We start from the raw sequence: 19,791 nt of genomic DNA on the forward strand, positions 1-19,791 counted from the left end.
AAGGGGGTGGGCTTGGCCAGGTAGGGAGCACCTGGAAGGAGCCCTGACTAAGAAGCAGAAGAAGAAGAACTGCCCCCGAGAAATATCATCAAGAAGGTACGGGGGTTTAGAAATATGAAATACAATGAGATAACAACACTGTGATTCCATGATCTTGTGGGAATGAAATGTCAACTTCCTACATTAATGTTGTCTGAAAACTTTTTACCTACTCCAGCTCAGGCTGTGCCCTTCTAAGTCAAGGTTATTTTGGACTGCACCTAAAATAGGCTGGTGCTCCATGAAATTAAATAGTCCTGAGATACTCATCTAAGAGAGACTGTTTCTTCTTTGTTTCCTTCTTCTTTGAGGAAAGTGAGGAGGCAGTGACTTGTTGCTGGTGCTACAGGGCTCCACATCAGCACCACCCCGGCATTTCAAAGAGGTGGGGTTTTGTTCCCATCTTCTGCTGCTCTTTCTCACAGAATTTCTCTGGGGATGGGGGAGCATTTAATCAAATTTATCAGAGGGATCATATAAAACATAGCATAAGCTGGACAACACCACAAAAAGTGGTTAAAATTAAAATACAACACGTAAATTCAATGTGAAATGTGTTTGGGTCCACAACTTGTATTTGAGTTTCAAATGAGTCAATGCTCCAAAATGTAATGCTTATGGTTTATAACCTGTCTTTCTATGTAAATCAAGGGATTAGTCTTTCCCTGCTGCCCATAAAGAATTGGCAGTAATTGAGTGGTGAATTGGCACCACTGACCTGGTGTCTGCAGAGTTGTTCCTCTCACATATTCTCAACCCACTCTTCTCTGGCTGCAATTACATCTTCACAATAATATTTTTCCTTCGTAGATATGTTGCCACAGAGGCATTACTACCATTCCTGATGGGCTCGGCCTTGCCCAGCAGCAGGTCCATCCTGGAGCCAGCGGCCATTGGCTCTGTGGGGCGTGGGAGAAGCACAGAAGCCACCCCAAACAGCCTCCCCACCACCAAAACCTGGCCATGCAAACCCAACACAGCTTTTCATCCTTTCCTTCAGCTTTATCTGTTAAAACCAATCTATGCAGCATCCTTTTACCTCTGTCCTGTAAGCTAGTGAGTGCAAAACAGAGTTTCTTTCTCTTCCCAGCTACAATTTTTTCAAGATATTTGGGACCCTAATTTGGGTGATGGCTCAGTGTTGTGAAATTCAAACTGAGTTAAGCAGATAATTTAGAACTCTTTAAGTGAATTTTTTACAATTTCCTCTCAACATGAGAAACTTTCTCATATCCCTACCTGAAGTGTACCGTGTGTATATTAAGTATAAGGCCAGACACCAATTCCCAGTTACACTCTGCAGCACAGTAGATGAGCAGCCTGCATGATTTAGCCCCACACGAACTCTAATATCAAATGGTTTTTAAGTAATAGGCATATGCCATGAAACAAATTAGTATAAATACATTATTATATTTATAGACCTCTCCATGTCACAAATGTTGTGGTGCAGATTTTGTTAGATAAGTAAGGCAACCATTCAGGTGTTCTTGCAGTAATGCCAGATTGCATTGCACTTCCTGTATCATGTCAGAGACTTGGCCATACCTGAATTTGTCTATCTACATAAATATGATGGTGGATGCGAGACAAGAGTAACAAAAATTATCAAGGAACAATTGCCTGCATAGTTGTTGGGAGATTTTCTTGGAAAAAGTATCAAGAGAAATTGCAAGAAACGTGACAATGCTCATACAACCTGGATAATCAAAACCAGATAAAAATTAAGAGAAGAGAGCCTGGATTCTTTTGACTGGTTTAACTAAGCAGATAAACCAAATCTAAACTGCTTAGTTCTTCCATATTCCTAGAAATATCAGACATATGCTCAATTTTTAAAAAGAAACGTAAGAGCAAAAATACATCTCTGAAGAATAAAGGGTGTTGTTACCATAAGGCACCGGGAGAAACAGAAAAAAACCTAGTCCCTAAAAACACCACTGAGGCCACAGCTGCTACATTTATGTGGATTCAGTAGTGGAAATATGGCTCTGATTTTGTGACAGAAAAATATTTCCTGGTAAAACCAACAAAATTCCTGCTGTAATATGTGAACTGCACAACATTGTGCTTTTATGAGAAAATAAGCCATTGAGGAACCTGCAGTACACTCCTGTCTGTGCTCAATAGGCTAGACAGGGAAACAAGTGGTCTGTTTGATTTATGGTGTGCCTAAATCTTGAGGGGAAAAACTTCTGCACATCAAACCTCTGTTCAAAGGAGTGTTACATGTAAACATAAGTGAGACTGACATAAGGAATGTCTGTTGGTCCAAGGAAGTTGGAACAGATGTGATAAGCATTTTTACTCTCTTGTTTGTACTGTTTTTAACTTAAAACTATTAAAAAGGAGGGGCAAAAGCAAATCTAATTCAAAGATGAGACACAAAAATCATATCCATAGTGAACATTCAATACACTGCTGCCTTGGTAATAGAATGGTCTCCAAATACAGTGAATTTCCTGCTGATACTTTGATTAGAAAAACACATTAGGAGTTCATTATTTCTAAGCAGGATTTTCTAACATGACTTGTTACATTCTGCTCTAGCTTTTGTCTGCATCTGCTGGTCAAGTCATCCTGTTTTTTATTTCTTCAGGAAATAACATTAAACATTTCTGTAACAGGTGTTATTTCAGTTTAAAAGAATGAATGTTTCCTATCCTGAAGATGTACACAGTACATCACTATAGATAAGCCTTCTCTGCTTTGTCATCCTTGATAAAATTTTGCTTATTTGGGGTATGTTTTTATACCAAGCACATCTAACCCTAACAGAGGAAATATTCCACTGCTGGATAGTGACTATGTTCCTTTGACTGGCTGCCATGATATCTGGGTACTATGATGACAGGCACATTATAAATAGGCATAGATCTCCCTGCCTCTACCAGGCCATTTATCACTTTGTTTGGAAGACCTTCTAATTACTCTGCCAATGTAGGTGGTCACAGTAGCTGAAGGAGTTGCTTTAGGTAGACTACCAAATATCTCATTTGTCTTGTCATCCTTCACATTAAGTGCCTATTTCTTGTAGGGTCATTTCTCTGTGCTCATTCTTCTTTGATAGTTCTGTTACCTTTGACACCATGGGGCACCTACTGCTCCATAAGAAACTCCCACCCTTGGGTTTCTGTGGCACCAGCTCACTGTTTCCTCATCTGGCTGACAGCATTAGAGAGTTAGTGCTGATGGATCCTTTATTTCTTCCCTGTCTCTGCTGGCATCTCTCAAGGCTCTGTCATTATTCCCCTGTCCCTCTTCCCAGTCACTGTCTGGATGTCTTTGCCAGCTGTCCTGGACCCACTTATTTCCCAGTATTAATGACTCTTAAATTTGATCTTCTGCCTGCAGCCTTGCTCTGTGCTGTCTTGCTGGACCCCTCATGTCTCCTTAGATGCTGCATGCACATGATATAAGGAGGAACATGCAAGTGTCTTCATGGCAGCTGTGCTCTTTAATACCCATTTATGCACATGCCTTATGGTTATTCTGACTATTCCTTTGGTTCTGTCTTCTTCCAAACACTTCCTTCTAAAATACTGTTTCCTCCATCATTGTTCTTCCCTTTACTCTGCCTAATTTTACCAAAATTCTTTTGCAATGGACTGAATTGAACTTGCTCTGACCTTTATTCTCCTCTGGTATTAGCGTCTGTTGTATTTTTTATAAAACTTGTTCCTTAAGGCAATTCCCTACCTCCTTTCTAAATCAGCAAATTTAGCATATGTGTATGCTAAAGTATTTTGAGACTAAATCTGAAAAATGTAGAAGAGTTTATTTGTTTAAAATAAAGTAGACCTTTAAGCCACTTTGGTAAAAAACTTTGACACCATGAATATTTGTGACACTATCAAAAATATTTACTTTATTGCATGGCAGTAAACTGTGTCTCTGTGGCAATACTGTTTATATCTTCATGAACATGATATAAGATTTTCTATTGCAATGTATTATATAGTAATTTCTAATTATTTTCATCCAAAAATGGACAGCTGAAGCAAGCTGTAACATGGGAATGTTGCTTTCCAGACTGAAGCAAAGCTGGTTGCTCTACCTATTTCCCCCCAAAATTATGAAAGAACAGAGGTGAATTTTGAACCTGATAAACACAGAGTAGGGATGTATTCTCAGAGGCTACATCTGACAATTCTTCCAGTTCTGTGGTGGTAGATACAGGAAATGTTTTATTTTACAAATTACTACAGTCACTGTATAAGATAGGCAGAGTTAATTCTGTTTTATGCAGTTATATAGCTTCATAGGAATGAAAACTATTGAATAAATTACTTATCTGACACACAAGCACATCTAGGCAGGTAAGAAGGAGTTTTGTAATTGGTGGTACTGAGTTAGGCCATTTTAAGCACATTGAGTCAGATTTAAATCATCATGTTAGCAGTTAATTCAACAACCAGCTGATCTCCCCTTTGTGGCTATGAAATACTGGAAGTCTACTGGTGATTGCTCAGAGATTTCAAACAGTGGTACTGCTAAGTATTTTCCACTTTCCTCTATTTTTCCTTTCATATTAAAATTGCACTGTGAAGTTGAACACTGAAGATCAGTCATGTAGTGAAAAATAGTGAAAATTTCCCAAGAAGAGCAGTTTTAAAGGGTTGTTCTGAAAGTGACAGCTTTATAACACTAAAACCTGCAGAGCAAGAAGATTTGTAAGTATCAACGCAAACATTATCAACTAACTGCTTGGCATATTAATAATGGAAATAATGGAGGGAACCCCTGGATGTAATGTAATAAACCTGTTTATCATAACTCTGCAGGTTTTATCTTCTCCAAGTCTTAAATGGAAAGTGCTCCAGATAGGGCCATTGATGGCCAGGATAATGGATATTCAGAACAGGTATGTAGCTGCCCTTTATCCAGCATGGGTAAAGAGATTGGCCTCAAGCTCTGACTGTGCAGAAATCAATAGCAGAGCTTACAGTTGTGAAAAAAAAACCTCTAAACCAAAACTCTTGACATGTCCATTAATGAGTACCAGCATGGAGGGTTAATTTATGAGAGACAGGGTAGGAATGCTCTTAGCTGAACTGTGTCCCACCATGACAACCTGATTGTCATTATTCTGTTAGAAACACCTTCTGCTCTCCCTGCCTTAGACTGTCTACAGAAATTTTCCCAGCTTTTAAGATGTTGCTATTAACAAACATTGGACCAAATCCAGCCCAAGTTCATCTTCATTAGCTCTTTAATCTGAGAGAAGATTATAATCTCCTTGCCTAGTGTGACTTTAGTACAATAATCAAAATGGTAGTATATGGTATTTGCGGAGAATACTTGTTTCCTGTTGATATCTTCTTGTGCCTTTGTGGTCTTTTTAAGGAGATATTGGCTATTCCTTACCTATACAGGTGGCAATATTAAATTGTATACTCACAAAAATTGAAATTTCACAGAAATTTGTGAGGACAAGAAACCCGTGGAAAGTGTCCCATACTTTAAATGAAAATGTCAAAGCTTGGATTTCATATTGATTTTACAGAAGTCATTGCACATAAACATTTGCACTTACCTAATTTTAGAATGAGGACAATTACTAAGTTGCACTGTTGAGGTACCTTTTTCCCACTGGTTTGCCATTCATGCTCTTGTTCATCATCAACCACGTTTATTCTTTCTGAATAAAATAAACTTTTATTTCTTTTATGGGCTTGCAATCAATTTGTAGCATGCAATCAATACTTATTCAAAAAAATAAAGATTCCTCATAGACCACAAAATGAGAACTGTGAAATACACTTTTCTGAAAAGTTCTGGAATTGACATATTACAATATACAGAATCTGTCTCACTACCAAAAAACATTCAATCATGCAAATTGCATGTGCAGGCAAATGATATATATGGATTTAAATGGACGTTTAATAATCCAGAGAATAAAAAAGAACATTAATTTAATATCACATGTATGACTGTGACTTATACCTGGACTGAGTTAGCAAATTTTACAGAAACACAAAGGGGAAAAAATTGACAAGAACAATGGAATTAGATTAGATTGAGGCTTAGATTTCAACAGCATAAACAAAAAGATCAAGAGAAAGACCAGTGAAATGTAATCAAAATTCTAGTAATATAAGTGGCAATCTGGGTTGCTAACACAGATGTATGACATAAAGATGCCATACAGCATCACAATTTTTTCTCTTTATGAAAGTCTAAATACTTGAATTATGTTTCTCTGTATGGAAATATGCAGATAGGATTAGGAAATACTATCAAAAACATCTAAAGAGGTTTTCTGTACATCCATTGAGATTAATTAATTAATTAACATCCATTAATTCCTTTTTGTGAAGGATAATGGGACTCAGAACCTTCTACTCAATGGAATGTATTTTCATATATAATTAGGTTTTGGTCACATTGACATTAAAAGCAAATCTCCTACTGATTTTGGAATATGGAATTTTATCTATGTGGTATGTTCAGTCATCTTCAGACAAAAATTCTTGTGTGCAGTTCTGGTCACTGCAATATGAGAAAGACATTTTGCTGTTGGAGAACATCCAGAAGAGGGCAACAAAGATGGTGAAGGGGAATATGAGGAGCAGCTGAGGGCACTTTGTTTTTTCAGCCTGGAGGAGACGGAGTGGAGACCTCATTGCATTCTAAAACTTCCTCACAAGGGGAAGAGGAGAGACAGACACCGTTCTGGTGTCTGTCTGCTCTTCCTGGTGACCAGTGACAGGGCCCAAGGGAATGGGCTGAAGCTGTGTCTGGGGAGGTTTAGGTTGGATGTCAGGGAAAGGTTCTTCCCCCAGAGGGTGGCTGGGCACTGGAACAGGCCCCCAGGGCAGTGGTCACAGCACCCAGCCTGACAGAGTTCAAGAAGCCTCTGGACGATGTTCTTGGTGTGACTCCTGGGGATGACGCTGCAGGGCTGGCACTCAGTGATCCTTGTGGGTCCCGTCCGACTCAGCGTAATCGGTGATTGCTGCCTAACAATGGCACTCCCAAAATGTCAAATACACAATTAGGTAAACTAGGAAAACTTGTCCCAGCTGTACAGATTCCATCTTAATGGAGACTCTGAGGTTGCTCTTGTGTAACAGAAGGGCAGATTTACCGTATCACACTGAGAGATCCAACCGGCCCTACACAAACTACACTCTAAACAGGTATGTCTGAACTAACAAAAGGGCTCAATTTCAGTTCCAATTTCTCATTGCAAAAGAAACATTTGAATTTTAGTGTAGTTTTTCCTCATTATCAAACATATACTTTTTTTCTTTAAGCTAGGTACAGGACAAGGAGAAGCACGATTAACAGTCCAGCAGCACATGCACTGGCTTCCCCAAAATAGATGGATTAAGACAAGAAGAAGAACTTTTTTGGTATAGAAACAGATTTGTGGTTAAAGCCTCTAAGGAATTATTAAAACCCTAATGAATCTTTTTCATTAACATCCACAGTGTCCTTTTAAGTGAAATAATTTCAGAGTTGCAGTGCAAACCAGTTAAACAAATTGCTAGTTGGGAAAAAAAATCCAAGTCTGTTGGCAGGTCTTCTGTTTCAGATGCCTACACAGACACACAGACAGATATATATACATATATATGTATTTATATATATATATATATATGGCAATGGGTGGTGGAAGATTTAAGCAATATTAGGTTATTTTAGGGAGAAGTGGTGGTTTAAATTTATGCCCAGATGGTGAAAACTTATGGCTGTAGTGCAGATATGCCAGGCTACACTAGCAAATAGATGTCCCTCTGCACCCCAGAGTAGCAGAGAATAGATACTTTAAATAGATCATTTTCTGTAATAGATCAATACTCTGTTGTTTTACAGATTCAGGTACATACAGTGGTTTTGCTGTTAAAAAAATCAATACAAATATAGTGCCATCTTTGCAGCTGGGACCAGTGCAAGGGAGTAGGATGCTAGAGCAAAGTTTCTTCTTCAGTTCACCTCCAGCCACTCCACTGCTTCTCTAAAATCTCTCAAATTTCATGAAATTCTGCAGGACAAGGAAAGTGTTCTCTGCTCCACAGAGTGAACTGCCTCTCACCCTTGGAAATTAAAAAAAACCCCAGCTCTTCAGAAGGCTGTGGTTATTACTTGTAGGAGGCTAAAACTAGGGGCTGGTTTCACAGTGTCCAGTTTTTAATCTGAAATCTTTTGCATAACTACAGCAACCATGCAGCATATTCACATTCCAGATATCTGTGACAAAGAGGGATGTCTCTGCTGTTACCTGATTTGTTTTTGTTGCACACAGAACTGATGCTATCCCACTGCATGTTTTGTAAGTAATTTATAAACATTGCTTATAAATGATTAAAACTAGGTTTTTGGAAAACCTTTTGTTTAAGTAAAGACATTTTTCATATCATAATAATCTTCTCTATTACAACTCTTATACAGGTGCACAGAGTTTACTTATTTAAAAGCATAGATTAGGACTGAGGGAATTAAAATAGTCTTTCCATGACTAAAATTGACTATGGAAAGGATGTAGCAGAACACTGCCACCTCCAGTTACAGACCATGCACAGAATATACTGAGTGTATTATTCGGTCACTTATTCAGAATTAATGGTAAACAGGCATGAGCTCTGGCAAAAGGCTCAGGCTGACTGCCAGTGGAGAGGCACACACACATTTTAGCCTTTGATTACAGCTGATTTATTTAAAAAAAAAAACAGTAAAAAACTGATACCACATAAAAAAAATAAACCATCACTCCCCACATCCTATTATAATCAAATTGCCATGTAAGAAAAATTCCTATTACTAGGGACATTCAATTAAGGACTCTGATGTCTAACTTCAGGGTTTTCCCTGCTCAGCTTACATTGAGTACAAGGAAAGGGAATCTACCTTCATGTTTTCCTATGTCCTTGCTTTCTACTTGTCTAGGATGAACTTCTCAAAGAGTTCTAAAATTCTGTGGGGTAGCCTATGATGTGTGAAAATGTGCAGAGGGAGGAACATCCAGGCTGAATTATGAGTGCCCATGACCCAAGAGAGGTGGAGGTTTAGACTGAAAGGCTGTGCTAATGTGAGATGCTTTTTTTGGCCAATGTGAAGAGATAAGTGTCATCCAAATACTGTAAAACAAGGAGAGCAGATTAAGTGGTGAGGATGATGATGGCTGCTGCTTATCACTATACAGGGGGTGAAAAGACATGAGATAATACCAGTAAAACATACGAAGTGTGAGAATACATCTCCTGAGTGCCAGGTGAAAAAAAAACCTCATCAAGTTTCTGTACCTAATATCTCATGATGTCTAGAGCAGAATTTCTAACCTAGGTTCCAGCTAAGGCTTATTGCTGGCACCCTGTCCTCCTTACCTCTCCTTTCCATCTCACCTCCCTTGACCACACTCTTGAGATCTTCTGTCTTCCTGCTTCAGCCACTAACCCATGCTACATACAACTCTGCCTTCTACATGGGATTGATATTTTTTCCTCTGTCACTTTTCCAGTCTTAGCTCTGAAAGTGCTTCTTGCCTTTTCCTTGGCTAAAATTGCATCAGAGTTTACTTCAAACATGTATTACCTGTCAGATCAGGCACCAAGCTGTAACACTTGTTATTAGTACAGTCTCATGTTCTGTGGATGATTTGTTTGAAGAGAAAGTGACAAATTGAATGAAGCTGAAAGAAAAGCAAAAGGTATCAAGAGATGAAAAAAAATAAATTATCAGTTAAGACCAGGAGAAAAGATAAATATGCATGGCCTGACTAAGTGATATCTTGCTGGAGGAGAGGAAACAGATACTCACAGGTGTATGAATAAACACAAAAGAAAAAAAAATATCCAGCACAGCACTTGGAAACAGTAGCAATAGGGAAGAAAAGAAGGAAGAATATTGAGATTAAATGATATATATTAGATAGGGAAATTGCCTTCCAAGTTGGAGTCTTACAATAATATTAACATTCTACTTTTAAAACAATTTGTGGAATATAATTAATCTTTAAAAAAATCTTTATCTTTAAAGACAAAGCCATTACCATTTTGCACCAATATATGATTACATCATTTAAAACCTTATCACTGCCTGCATAAATGAGAATTATTCTCCAAGAGGAGAACAAGTAAGAACAACCAATGAGCTAATAGTATGGAATATGTTTCCCTATGTCTCTGGAAGAACCTCAGGTGGTTTTCTCATTGAAAATAAGCATACTGTAAATGCAATTATGGCAAAAGAAGGGCAGAATTCTTTCATCCAAAACAAAAAAAAAAAAAAATTGAAATATTTTGGGGAAATATAAATATTCAAATTTAAAATCTCCCCAAGGAAATATTTGACTTTCCTTTACAAAATGAGGTATATATTTTCAAATTGTCCTGACTTCAAAAATTGCAATAACTTAAAATTACCTAAACATTGAAATCGTATACTCTAGATCACTCCCGTCCTGTTTGTTTGTTTGTTTTAGCTTTATCTTTAGGCTAATAAAATAATTATTTATGCATATCTACTTCCACAAAACCAGTGCCTAATACTGCCAGAGTACACCTCAGACCAGATTTCTTTTAATGATTCATAAACAGTTGTTGCAGACAGCACTCCTATATTTATAGAATTAAAAACCAAGAGATCATAAGTCCATCCAAGTTTATCTTCAGTGAATCGCAGGCTCTTAAATTTCATTAACTTGCCTGATATATATCCAAAACTCATCCTTCACTGAGGTGTATCTTCCAAACTACACTGAGCGCTGATGTGAAGGCAAGAGGTGCAGAATCCAGACCTCCTGGTAATTTGTGCCAATATTTAATTGCTTGCACTGTTAAAAACTGTGTCTGATTTCTCATTTGAAATTATCTCTTTTTATGCTTCTCCTCACCAGATTAGAGAGCTCTTTGGTACCTGGTATATTTTCCCATGAAGGTACCTGTACACTGTAATCAAGACACCTCTCAATCTTGTTTAGGCAGACTGAGCACCTTTAGCGTTCTCCAGTAAGACATTTTCTCCAGCCCTCAAATCATTTTTGCAGCTCCTTCCTGAGCTCTGTGCCATTTTTCACTGTCCTTTTAAAGAAGTGGACACTATCACTGATGAAATATTCCAGTAGCTGTCTCACCAGTTCCTTATGCTCTTTGCAGTACTTATTCATCCTCTGAAGAAAGGCAGAGCTAGTCAGAAGGCACCATCTGGTGAGGAAGTCTGACTGGTAGGGGGCAGATTTAAATACTTAAAGAGTAGCAGAGGGGAGGGTGGAATGGGCAAAGGACATTTAAAGACTGACTTGCTAGACTATGATCATTTTTAGTTTCCCCAGGAGGTTAGTGAATTCTTCTCCCTTGGACTGCTATTGCCTGTGTTTAAAAAGGTGAACAGCAGCAGACTATAAAATATGGAAAATGAAAATTTCATTGGGATTACACATGGATGAGAAAAATCAGCATCTGCCTGCTGGAAAACACAGGATTAATGGGGAGAAGGCAAGCAGGGAAAAGGAAAAAAAGGAAAAAAAAAAGGAAATGCCACAATAGCCAAATAAGTACAGAAAAACTGCACAGAAGAATATAAATGGGAGGGGGATTCCATGGCCCTGATCAATGTTGTAACCTATATTTAAAAAGCACTGGATTACTGAAGTCTCAGAATGAAGCTTCAGGATTGAAGCTAATGCCCACACTGCAAAGCCAACACCTGACAAGGGACACTAAAGATTTTGCCCCACTCAGCTCTGTAAATGGTATTTCTTAGTGAAAGATCCTTTTTTAGAAGCTTATAAAGCTGTTGAGTAAAGAAGAGGATGTAGAACCTGGAGACTGTTTACTGATGCACCCAGCTGCTCCCAGCTGCTGGGGTAGCTCATAAGAAAAAGACTGCCAGACAAGCATGAAGCTGGTTGTTGAGATCAGAGGCAACAGTCTGAGTTGCAGACATAAGAGGCATGCAAGTGCAAGAGAGAGCTTTCGAGTGACTCTCAGAAGCTGCAGAAACCAAAAGCACTCTCTTCTCCCCTTCTGCAAGGACTTAAGCATTTGTCTCTGGCTCTTCACTCAGCCATGCTTATTGATTCCTTTAGCATCTGTAGATTTGGTTTGTACAATGTAACTGAAGAATAAACTTGAAAAGTGCATGACAGCTCTAGTTGTTGCAGCATGATCCTGCTTACTACAGTGGAGATATTAGTCCAGGCAAAAAAATACTGCCTGAGCTCTTCACTGACTCTGTATCTGCAGTAACACAAGCAATGGTTTGTCACTTTTTAAAGTCATCCAACAATCAGTAAGAATCCATTATAAAGGATACAAAGTATATAAAAACATGGTTTTGAACTCTCTTTATAAAATTATGTTTCATATAATTTCTTATACTTTCAAGAAAGAAGAGTGCAAACCACTGTAATACTGTTGTGGGTTTCTGACTTTTTTTATAGAAACATTGAAACACCTAAGGCACATACAGTTGATTGTTCCTGAAAAATCAAAGCTTTACTTTGTTGCTTAAGCCTTTTACTAAAGTTCCCATAGCAGCTGTCCATATAAACTTTAATATTCCATACTAAGAAATTAGGCAACAAAAACAACATCAATAAAAAATTACACTTTAGCTGTGAAGGCAGTGAGTGTTTCCAAGATGTCAAAACTCTTCCTAGGCCTATCCCAATGGTGCTCCTGAGGGAATAAAAAAGGATGACTAACATGGAAGTGTCTTAAAGGCTTCTTAAACACTGAAACAGAAGAGACATGGTGTGAGATGCAAGACAAGGAGCCTTTGCAGACATTCTTTCCCTGTTTTGCAAACAGCCATTGCAGAAGAATATTTCCCCTTTGATTGACAATTAATCCCTTGAGCCTACCACTAGCAAATACTTGCCACACAAGCCAAATTCCCTCTGGATTTTCTCTCTAATTCAAGATTGTTGCAAAAGCCTTATATTCTCATATTCCAAGTCACTGTTACACTGTGTAAGTGTTCCAGGATGCACAATTTGAAAATAGAAAACACAATTACTATAAATATTAGGAAGGTCTTTACTTTCAGGTGTTATTTTTACAAAGTAAAAGTAAGTGACAGAGAATCCCCTCTTTGAGGGAATAACAAGAAAATACACTTAACTGTTAGATTATTGTAAGAAAAGGAAATGTAAATTTTTAAGCATCTATCATAATTGTGATAAAATTGATTTTTCTTTCAAGAACTTCATTTTCTTATATTTCCTTTTTTCTGAAAAAAAATTGTTAGAGAACTCTAAAAAACGTCATGTAGTTAGTCTTTTGTTATTCTAGCATGAAGAAATAAAAGCTGTGGGTTCTTTTCCAATTTATATATTTTAACTTGTGTTATATCCAGACAGATGCAGCATTCTTATAGAGGTGTACTGCTTTGCACTTATTTTTCTACTTGATAATTTGATTTTTTATTTCCAAGAAATATAATTGTTCATCTTTTTACTGGGCAAATTATTCCACCATGTAATAGAATTATTAACTCCTCAAAAATCTTCTGTTCAAATATCAGACTTGCTTCAATAGGGATAAATATCCTTAATATGTTTGAAATAGTAACATTTTGTATTTAATTTACAGCTACTATACAAGTTCACCAGATGACTTTCTCATTAGAGTTTTCGAAAGATGCAAACCATGCGTTCAGGTACATATTCATTTCCTCTGATATGAATGTTTATTTCAAAATGTCTGTTAGCAGCAGGAATGTGACATTGCACATACAGAGTAAGCACAGGAGAGCAGAAAAATACAGGTACTATTCCTGTTATTATCCCATCTGCATTTTGACCTTAGCTAAATTACACTGAACTTGTGCTACCTCAATTTCTTTAGTTTAACATTGATATCAAGATATTTCATTCCCTGTGTAACAAAGCTAAGTACTTCTTTATATAAAAATGTGAGAACCCTTAGCAAAATTGATTCAATGCAAATAAGCTAATGCAATGCTATGGTTGGGAATCTGAACAGAGAACTCTCAAAAACTGCAAAGGCAAACTCCCACAGCAATTATAAAGTAGGTCATATTGAACGTATGCGTTAATGCATGGAGGGGCATATCCTTACTCAGTAAAAATTGCAGTGCCTTTCAACAACCAGGCACACTTGGGTTCAAACCCAATGCACTGTTTTCATAGCCTGAAAGTTGTATTTTCATTTAACAAGACTGTGTAAGAGATAATGCATTGTTTGCATTATATCCAATCGCTTCTGATACTGTGCTCTATTGATCAATGTTTTATTTCCTTTCATATTGACATTGTGGGAGCATATACGTAAATCTGCAATGACACTACTTCGTTTGACATTGTAATATTCCCTGTACAGCTGCATTTATATCATTTGCAGCCCTTTAGAATGACAATAACTCCCATGAAATCAAATGATGAGCTATTATTATCACAGAAACATAATGAAAAATAACTAGCTTGGAAGCTGGATAGTAATATATTAGCTACCAACCCAAGCACTTCAAAATACAGTTGTTTTTTTTTAACACAGTATATCCTAACTAAGTTTATCTTCTCATTTTTTCTTCTATTTGCACTTATAAAAATCTGCCTTGGAAGAGATCCATTTGTCAGTAATTGTCAAATGAACATAAGGATGATTATGTCACAGGTCTATCTAATTAAATGGTCAACAGCAGACACTTAGCCAGATGAGAAGCAGAGCATTAATACATCCCAGGGAAAGTACTCAGGAACATCTGAACATCTTGGGATAAAAGTTGTACCATCACTACAACATCTAATAGCTTTCTCTCAAATTTTGTAATACCCTTTAAACAAATTCTCATAATTTTTTTCAGTAGTATGCTCTGCCCTAAGAAGAAATATGTTTCCTGTTGTAAATTAAAAGAAAAATCACTTTTTCTGGAATATAAATTCATGAATAAGAAGTGATAGATATCTAAATACAGATGTTTATTCTAATAAACTGAACTTATCTCTCAATTACAGGAAAGATATATGTCTATGTGGAAAAGCTTAGCCAAACTGTATTACATATTAACTTAGTTTTTGCTAACAGTGATCCTGTATATAATCCAAAGAAAGCATTTACAATGTACTTAAAGGGCTCGAGTTTTTTAAAGCTGTATTATCTTTAAAAAGTGGAGATATAAATTAAAGCTGTCTCAAAGACACAACACTACCACAGCATTTTTTAATGATGTGCCTCTGTGGATTCAGTACATTTGCTTCTGAAAGGTAACTCCATATGAAGCATGTTGATTAGAACTGATATCAAACTCAATGATGTTTTCTGATATCCACATCTGATGAATTTAAATTCACTATTTTCATGAAAGACTGTTTATTCATCATAAAGGCCAAAATCCCTCCTTTTTATTAGTGAATTTTTTTCCAGCAGAGTTGTCATTGTCTTTCATCTTGTACAATAAAAAAAATACCAAAAAACAACAGAACCAAAAAACTAATTCTGATGTGGGGATTACATTGTACATGTAAAAATAATTTTCTGCAGGAACTCTTTAAAGTGCAGGTGAGCAGTAATTGCCTCTAACTATTTGGCCACCTAGGTGTGATCTGGAGATTACAAACTGGTTAGCTGTTGGGATCCCCAGTTTTTGCTTCCACAACTGAGGCAAACAGCAGCAAAACTGAAATGCTGAATTTTACTACAACAATCGTGTAGTACTGCTAAGCAAAGGAGACAGTATGTCTGTAACAAAACTGATCCTCCGAAGAGGTTTCTAGCAGGGACTTAATCGTGAGCTATCTAGCAGTAGTGCAGCATCCACAGTGCCTGATTAATTAGGTTATCCTCTCTGAGGGAGCTAAAGCCTCCCACACTGGATCTCTCCTCTGCAGAGCAGCAGCTATTCTTGCTCTGCAGTTGCTAATGCTTTTGAAAACTAACAGTTCACTGGGGGCTGGTTACTTCTGAATCAAAGCACATCCCAGGTACTGTGTGAGGATGTGAAATACTGGCTAGATCCCAGTTCCCCAAGACCTGAACAAGCTGCTGCACCAATCAGTCTAGCTCTCCTCTTTCTAACACTGCACACAAAGCTCCTGTTTATTACAGTCCTTTCCCCTGGGAGAGCTGATCAATCCAGAGGCATCTAGAAGCTAATGCATAAATCTGTCTTTTAATATCTTTTTTTAAATCAAAATCCAGAGAGTGGCAATGAAGAAAATCACTCACAAAGTTTTGTTGCAGAGATCCTCTTCTGTTGTTGTACTGGCCAGGCTTCCCATAACCCTCATTATTAGGATAGGAATTACTACCCTAATTCCAGTAGTAAGTTTCCCAACACAAGCTCACAAGCTCACAACTGTGGAGTATTTTTTCACTGAAGATAATTTTGATGGGAAATTACAGGACATTTTGGAAAAAGAAAATGTTCTTTCATAATTTTGCACTGCAAAACTACAGTTTAAGAGTTAAAAAAAAACCAGCTCATTTTCAGGGGTTAAACCATTCAGATTAAAGGATTAATGTGAAAAAAATATGTATAAACTTTGACTAACAAGCAAATATTGCTACGAAGTGGTAACTGTAACTTCTATTGTCTAAACTGTCTCAGATACTTTTTCTAAGAAATTATATCTGCTCTTGTCACAATGGGGACTTATATTACTGCATTTAACTGGAACTTTATGGAATCATACTTGTGTCTTCTGGACTTTTTAAAATTACACTAATAACTGATCAAAATATTGTACTATCCCAGTTATATCTTTATGATTTTAGGAGTTTCTCTGTTGTTTATTTTGTTTGTGTTGATTTGGGTTTTTAAAAGCTTTGAATGCCTCACGGTATTCGCAACAAATTCAGCTTGATTTTAATGCTTCTGCAGTGACTACTGCAAAGCTTCTTAACTTTTACACTATAATGCAGTCAATGTATTTATAGTTCTTGAAAATGTCACATGGCAATGTTATGCCAGGGACAGCACATCTCAGAGACTCCTTAATATGTCTGCATTGTTGTATTCTATTTGTAGAGGCATTTTTGTCAGCAGCGATGAAGAAACAGAGCTGCTGCTGCAGCTCTTCCAATAACATTCAAGCTTATAGTTGACCCAAGGGGCTCACATTATGACATCCATATTTAATCTAACAATAAATCATATTTTCATGGACTAGAGTATTGCATTATAACCTCACTGTTTTATGTGCAAGGGAATGCAGCAAAAGCAGGCTTCTAAGTATCTACAATACAGACTAAATGTTTAGTTCACGAGAGCAAGGTTGGAGTGTACAGTGACAACAATAAATAAAAGGTTTTATAACAATTCTTAGAAGTCTGAGGCAAAAAGGACATAAAAAGCTATCCAGAAGAGACTGCATTTAACTTGAAGTTCAATTTTTAAAATCTTAACTGCAGCACCTTGCTTACTGTCAGTTCTAGTTCTGCTCTGCACTTCCCATTGCAGTCAGCATTCTCTGTATCTCATTTTCTCTTCTGCTTCATTCAAGCATATTTAAGGAGAAAATTAACACCATCTGAATCTTGAGCTTTACCCATCCTTTTCTCCTCACAATCATTTCTCCTTTTTGCCCTGCATCTTTTACTGCTGACCTTCTAGCTGAATCCAAATTAAATGTTCATATGTTTCCTATTTACTTCCAAATCTAGTCCTGCTTGTTCACATTTATTCTTGCTCATCTCCCTCTTATTTGCCTCTGCTCATATCACATCACATCATCCTCAATTTCTTTACTTTCTATTTCTACTAACTTCCAGGACCTACTTCCTGCAGCAGTCTGCAACCTAAAAATAATTTAATTCATTTTTTCCTCCCCATCAGCATTATTAGTAATCTTTTACCAGCCAGACTATGGAATACCTTCATTGCTCTTCTCCGTCAGCTGGCACCACTGCTCTCCTCCACAGACTTTATAAAACTACATTATCTTTCTTAGAAGGCTCCACTTTTCAAAACTAAGTACTTTCAAATACCTTTTTTTTCTTTTTTGGCAGCCTTGATCTTTGGCCTAGACGTCATCCTTAACACACATTACATAAAATTAAGAAAGAGCAACTGTAGTAAAAAGCATTTGACTACTCTGACCCATGTTCTCTTTTTACCTCTCATCCAGATTTTTGTTCTTCATCTCTTCATGCATTGTATCTAAATTAGATTTTCAGTTCCTTGGGGTAAGAAGACATCACTTTCATTTATCTGTAAAGCACCATGCATGCTTATGGCTCTTTTGAGGTGCTAAATATGTATATCCACATTTCTTAAAATATTGATGTTTTTATCTATTCATATATTGCAGAAGCAACATGGCAGCAGTTGCACACATTTATAATAGCAATGATATGATTTATAGTAGCTGCATGCTGCTCTCTATTTCCTAGTTCATATTTACATTGCTCATTCTGGTCTTTTTAACTAACTAAAAAATAAAAATCTCAATTTTCTCTGACATTGTTGATTTACCAATTAAGGACAGCTCCTGACCTCCAAAATCGTGTCATTTAAATGGTCCTGATGACAGAAAAAAATTTAGGAATTTGGGCCATGTAGCTTGGGAGGCATTGAAGTGCTCTGATTTTCAGAGTACTAGAGCATAACTCTTTCCAAAACACAAGATCTTGAAAATGGAAGATCCTTATTATTTTGAAAATTTTGGATGAAAAAACTAAGATAACCAGTGTAAATATGTATCTTAAAAGTGAGGAAGGTTTTTAATTAAAAAAAAAATTAAATGGTGATACTATCAATCTAATTACAACATAGTAAAATATTTCTAATAACAACTGCAGTAACAAACTGTAAATAATAGTAGTTCTTTGTAGTCAAGCATGTTTATTTCTTGGTTAGTCAAAAAAGTAAGTAGATGTTTAAGTCCCATAGCAGAATCTGCACAGTCTCCTGTATGACTCAAAGGCCCTTGCATGAGTGGGTCTGCACTAATAATTTCAAAATTTAGCTCAAAAGATAAGGAATTATCACAGAGTAGGCACCGTATGCAAAGCAATTAAACTTTTATGCTTCATGTAACACTTAATAAATGGTTAAGCATTTAAGCACTGAATAAAGTGAACATCTTTAAGTGTCCTGCTTTGCATCAATCTGAGCTGAAAACTTGAAATGGGTTGTTCATTCGTGGGTCATTACATGTGGAGTGGCCTTGACAAATGTTTACTCAGAGTAGTGGGCACAAAGTCACATGGGGATAATGTTACTGCCATTTCTTCACAGAGTGCAAGCAGCTGATGGGTTTAAGAGCTATATTATCTTTGTACAGAGGGACCCATTTCAGCCAGCATTCCGCCATGCTATTTTACTGGATAAAATGACAAACTTCATGTCAACCTGCAAATATAACTAAACCTGTGTAAGGTTGCACTGATTAGACTCAGACCACATACACATTTAAAAGTATTTTTGGACTGAAAAAAATGATAAAGGCAAATTTTACTCAACTCTTGATATTTTCCAATAAGCATCCACCTCCAAGCTAGTCCCATTTATTTGTTACTATGCATAAAGAGAACTGTGTCAACAGATGCATTACAGTGGGATTCATCAGACCTACCCTAAATATTTACTTCAGAAAAAGCCGTTGTACATTCTCAAACATTGTCAAAACAAATAGATTTGGTAAATTAGTTCAATTTCATTGAAGAGTGAGAATTCTGTGTTTCTTAATTTCTTTGCATCTTCAGAGAAAGTCAAATCCAGATATCTTGTCTACAAACCTAAAAGTAAACAAAACTCCTTGATAAAACTGTTGTCCAATGCCAACTAGTTTCCAGACATGGCTTGGGGTCAGATATGGAACAGCCCAGGAGGTGCTCTCCA

The sequence above is a fragment of the Ammospiza nelsoni genome, chromosome 4 (genome assembly GCF_027579445.1).
Source record: "Ammospiza nelsoni isolate bAmmNel1 chromosome 4, bAmmNel1.pri, whole genome shotgun sequence".
NCBI classification, from domain to species: domain Eukaryota; kingdom Metazoa; phylum Chordata; class Aves; order Passeriformes; family Passerellidae; genus Ammospiza; species Ammospiza nelsoni.